Source organism: Etheostoma spectabile, chromosome 7 (assembly GCF_008692095.1).
Source record: "Etheostoma spectabile isolate EspeVRDwgs_2016 chromosome 7, UIUC_Espe_1.0, whole genome shotgun sequence".
In the NCBI taxonomy this organism is placed as follows: Eukaryota; Metazoa; Chordata; class Actinopteri; order Perciformes; family Percidae; genus Etheostoma; species Etheostoma spectabile.
This window is the reverse complement of record NC_045739.1, coordinates 25635902-25641450: the sequence shown is the minus strand read 5'-3', so window position 1 is coordinate 25641450 and position 5549 is coordinate 25635902. Positions and strand designations below refer to the sequence as shown.

General features: G+C 42.9%; 1 protein-coding gene across 1 annotated transcript in view; it reads right to left on the bottom strand.

Moving 5' to 3' along the window:
- LOC116693081 (protein MTSS 1) overlaps positions 1-5549 on the bottom strand; it is a 67331-nt gene that overhangs the window by 60818 nt on the left and 964 nt on the right. The gene's annotated exons all lie outside the window — the stretch shown is intronic.

Below are 5549 nucleotides of genomic sequence, written 5' to 3'. Positions count from 1 at the left end.
TTTTTTTCATGGATGAAGGGAAGACAACACAAGGGTTAAGAAAAATTGGGCAAAAAAAAAGGAGCTTTAACTGACTCTAAAAAGTAAAAAATTGTAAAATGCCTTTCAGAGGCAAAGTAGCAAAGACATTGAGGCGAGATCACCAAACAATCAAACGTTTGGTTGCAAATAGTCAACAGGGTCGCAAGAAACGTACGGAGAAATAAAGACGCAGATTAAATGCTATAGAGACTTGAGAAGAATTAAACCTGAAGTTACCAGGAGCCCATTGGCCTCCAGGGCCGCCATATTCCAGAAACGGGACCCACCTGGAGTGTCCAGGTGTCCCAGGTGTCCCAGGTGTCCCAGGTGTCCAGTGCTCAGAGACACGGCCCAGGTAAGAAAGGCTGAAACACGACCACCTCTTAACCCTCGTGTTGTCTTCCCGTTAAAAGTGAAAATCAACACTTTTGCTGGTGCTTTTTAATCAATGTTTTTCACTTTTTTCCCCTCACGGTTTTGTCCCGGTTTTCAACACTTTTTTTGGAGTTCAACACTACGTAACACTAACTTATTAAGTTTAGCTTCACAGCTATTTTTCGAACTTGTGGTGAATAAACCTCATTCATAGGAAATTATACCTAATGTTTGAGTTAGAAAAGCGGAAATTAGGAATTATTGAGACTAAAATTAAAGGAATGGATGTTGATGGATAATCACAGACTGGAATATGTCAACTTTTACTCAATACTATTTCAAAAACACTTCCATTTGTTTTCAAATGCTATAAAATTGAATAAGACCCAAAATTAATGAAAGTAGAGATTAGTACTTGGCAAATAGTGTTGTGTGGAATCAATCATGTTATTTTGGGGAATTAAAAAGAACATTGATATAGGAAAACGGGTCAATTTGACCCGAGGACAACATGTGGGTTAACAAGACTCATAAGTTGAAATGTCAAGACTGGGCCGAGACATATCTGAAGACAGATTTTCCAAATGTTTTATGGACGGATGAAATGAGAGGGACCGTTGATGGAGCAGGTGGATTTGCCCGTGGCTGGATCTCTGAGGGGCACAGAGCTCCACTTCGAGTCCGACACCGGGGGTGTGCTAAGGATGAGCTAGTTGGACCATTTTGGGTTGAAGATGGACTTAAAATCAACTCCCAAAACTACTGCCAGTTTTTTAGAGGATCCTTTCTTCAACTAATGGTACAGAATAAAGTCTGTATCCTTAAAGAAGGCGGTGATTTTTATGCAGGACATTGCTCCATCACATGGATCCAGGTATTCGACTGCGTGGCTAAGCAAGCAAAGGCCTTAAAGATGACAGAATAATGACACGCCTCCCACTTCTTTACCTGACCTAAACCCCATTGAGAACTTGTGGGCCTTCTTAAACGTGGGATTTACAGTGAGGGAAGACGCTGTGGTTGCTGCTAGGGCTGTAATCAACCAAGGAAAGTCTTGGAGGAGGGCGGAAAAAAACTGAAATGAGACTCGTCTGTCGGCTCTTACAGCGCTCCGAGCATGTCCTCGCATAGGAGCTCGGCTTTGCGGCTGAGACGCAGATACACTATTGATTTAGAGCTTTCACTATTAAACACAACAGGCACGTCTACTCTAATGTATACGGTATATTTAAACACATCCGTGGTCAAGCTCAGTGCCTCGCTGTGTTGCATTAACTCTGAAACGTTCTCTTTGAGTCCCTCATCACATTTTGGGTTAGTCCCTGCGTGGCGGTGGGGCGTGCTGGCGCTGGATATTAACAACTTCCTGAAACCTCAGTCCTCCATAACAGCAACGGGCCTGGTATCCTGAGCAATAAGTCAGCAATGCCTTCCGTGATATTCTTTCTGCGTTTGGATGATAGAGGCTTAACATCCAGCGGGGTTTGGAGGGTCTGGGGGGGTCTGGGGGGGGGCTGGGGGGGGGCTGGGGGACGCTACCGTTGCTGCGGTTGGGTTCTAGTTCTATCTTCAATCTGTCCACAGTGGGTCGGGCTTATCCAAAAAAGTGAAAACAAGGGGGGTGTTCTGAAGACAGACTGTTACCTGTGAAACAGGGATGCTCTGAAAACACCCCCCATTAGCAATTAGTGCTTTCCACCCATAGACCGCTACGGTCTTGGCTTCCACCTGATGAAATAACAGGAAAAAAATAAATAAAATTAAAAATCAACCAATCAGAATTTTGGCTTTCGTTTCGACCAATAAATGGACTAGTCGACTGGGAGGTTTCAGCCATCGTTGCTGCTGCACTACAAGTTGATCTGATCATCAACTGATGGAGAAACTAACAGATTTCCGTGGATGGACGGCTCATGACAGTTATTGAAAAAAGAAGGGCGGCCATGTTGGTCACTGAATATTTCTTGAAATGTCAATAGTGTTTATTTGTGCATCTTGAGTTTTAGTTTTACTCCAAGAAATTAAAATAAACAAGTGAGATGAGAACATTTTAGTTTTTCCATTTATTAATAGTTGCACACAGATATTCTCCTGAGAAAGCCCAAAACTTTCCCTTTTCCTTTGTTAAATACTCTGATTTGAGGTTTATTAACATTCCCGATTGGATGATAGCAATGCATTTGTTTTAGTAAAATACAATAAACCCCTTAAGGAATAGAACTTATAATAATTTAGCATACAGTGCATTTTCTTGATTAAACTTTTGAAATCGTGGATGAAATAAAAAGGAAGAAGAGCAAAGTGGAGCAAACTGAAGGAGATGGAAAATGGACAGAAGAGAAGGAAGGACGCTTAAAAAGGAGAGGAAAAAGAAGAGCAGGAGGAGACGGCAAGATGACATGAAGGAAGAAGAAGAAGAAAAGGAGAGAAAAGGGAGGCGGAGGAGTAGCAAGAAAGAAGAAGAAGAAGAAGAAGAGGAGGAGTAAGACAGATGAAGGAAGAAGGTGTGGCAGATTTCCCAGACCTCCCTTTGTGAACCTACCCGAAACCACCTGTCACCATGCTGTTACAGCACCAATAAAACAGGTGTGTGTGTGTGTGTGTGTGTGTGTGTGTGTGTGTGTGTGTACATGGTGCCCCTCCCCCAACACACACCCACAAGCCATCAACCTCCACACACATAAAACCAAACATTCACTTTAAAGCTGGGAAGACTGAAAACAAAATGAAAAATTTCCCGATATTTTGGCTAAATACCTCGAATATTGATATTATATCGTATTATATATGTATATTTATATATATATAATATTATATAATATATATGATATGAGACTAGATTTCGTCTTAGATTTTGATTATTATAAGTGGGTCTTTCCTGTTTTAAAGGCAAAATTACAATAAAGTGATGTCATTTTCTGAACTTACCAAAAAAAAAAAAAAAAAAAAATCAAAAAAAAAAAAAAAAAAATTAAAATTGTAATTTCCCCATTGCGGATTAATAAAGTATACATTATTAATAAAATATACATTATTTCCAGATTGTTGTGGCTGTTCTATTATTTGCCTTTACCCACTTAGTCATTTTATCCACACGACTGATGATTATTTGTCAAAAATCCCATTGTGTAAATATTTTTGTGAAAGCTCCAATAGTCAACACTACAATATCGTTGTGGTATGGATATATAAATATTGTGATATTTGATTTTCTCCATATTGCCCCGCCCTACCTCGATGCTACACAATGAGATTTTTTGATGAATAATCACCAGAAATGTCAATTTAATGACAGAGTGTGTAACGGCCAATAACAGAACAGCTTTACTGTAATACAGCCTTCAAAACCAGAAAAAAGACACACCTTAATATATCACGATATCCAAAATCAGACGATGTCTAGTCTCATATCCCGATTTTGACATAACATTGATATATTTTAAAATGACTGCTAGCTTAGCTACAAGCTACAAGCTAGCAGTCGCACACAACAAGGTGTTGCTAGTCTGTCCACCAGAGGACGCTCTACAACCCCTGTTTGTGTGTTTGCATAGTTCTGTCCACCAAGGACGCTCTACAACGTCCCTGTTAGTGATGTGTGGCATATCTCTTCCACCAGAGGACGCTCTACAACGTCCCTGTTAGTGGGGGTTGTCAGTTCTGTCCACCAGAGGACGCTCTACAACGTCCTTATGTTGGTGTTGCATATCTGTCCACCGACCGCTCTCCAACGTCCCTGTGTTAGTGATGGCGTGGCATAGTCTGTCCACCAGAGGACGCTCTACAACGTCCCTGTTTGGATGGCGTTGCATAGTCTGTCCACCAAGGACGCTCTACAACGTCCCTGTTAGTGATGGCGTTCATAGTCTGTCCAGGACCTCTATACTCCTATGTGGCTTGCAAGCCCTGTCCACAGAGGACCTCTACAACGTCCCTGTTAGTGATGACGTTGCATAGTCTGTCCACAGAGGAGCTCTACAACGTCCCTGTTAGTGATGGCGTTGCATAGTCTGTCCCTCAGAGGACGCTCTACACGTCCCTGTTAGTGATGGGTTGCATAGTCTGTCCCACCAGAGGACGCTCTAACAACGTCCCTGTTAGTGATGGTGTTGCATAGTCTGTCCACAAGGACGCTACAACGTCCCTGTTAGTGATGTCGTTGCATAGTCTGTCCACCAAGGACTGCCTAACACGTCCCTGTTAGTGATGGCGTTGCTAGTCTGTCCACCAGAGGCCGCTCTACAACGTCCCTGTTAGTGAGTGGCTTGCATAGTTGTCCACCAAGGACGCTCTACAACTTCCCTGTATTGATGCGTTGCATAGTCTGTCCACCAGAGGACGCTCTACAACGTCCCTGTTAGTGATGGCGTTGCATGTCGTCCACCGAGGACCGCTACACAACGTCCCTGTTAGTGATGGCGTTGCAGTCTGTCCACCAAGACGCTCTAAACGTCCCTGTTAGTGATGGCGTTGCATAGTCTGTCCACCAAAGGACGCTCTACAATCCCTGTTAGTGATGGCGTTGCATAGTCTGTCCACCAGAGGACGCTCTACAACGTCCCTGTTGTGAGGGCTTGCATAGTCTGTCCACCAGAGGACGCTCTACAACTCCCTGTTAGTGATGGCGTTGCATAGTCTGTCCACAGAGCCGCTCTCCAACTGCCCTGTTGTGATGGTGTTGCATAGTCTGTCCCCCAGAGACGCCTACAACGTCCCTGTTATTGAGGTGTGGCTAGTCGGTCCACCAGAGGACGCTCTACAACGTCCCTGTTAGTGATGTGCGTTGCATAGTCTGTCCACCAGAGGACGCTCAACAACGTCCCTGTTAGTGATGGTTGCATAGTCTGTCCACCAGAGGACGCTCTAACACGTCCCTGTTAGTGATGGCGTGCATCTTTCTGTCCACCAAGGACTCTACAACTCCCTGTTAGTGATGGCGTTGTCACAGGTCTGTCCACCAGAGGACGCTCTACAACGTCCCTGTTGGCAACACTGCTTTTTTTTTGATTTTGTGTTTTTATTCAAAAGACTTTAAGTTTTATATCTTAAGTTTGTATTTTTATATATTTTATTGATCAGAACTTTAATATATTTTGATGTTTTGTTCTGACAATAAAACAAATGATTATCATATTATTTCAGTGAGAACTCAT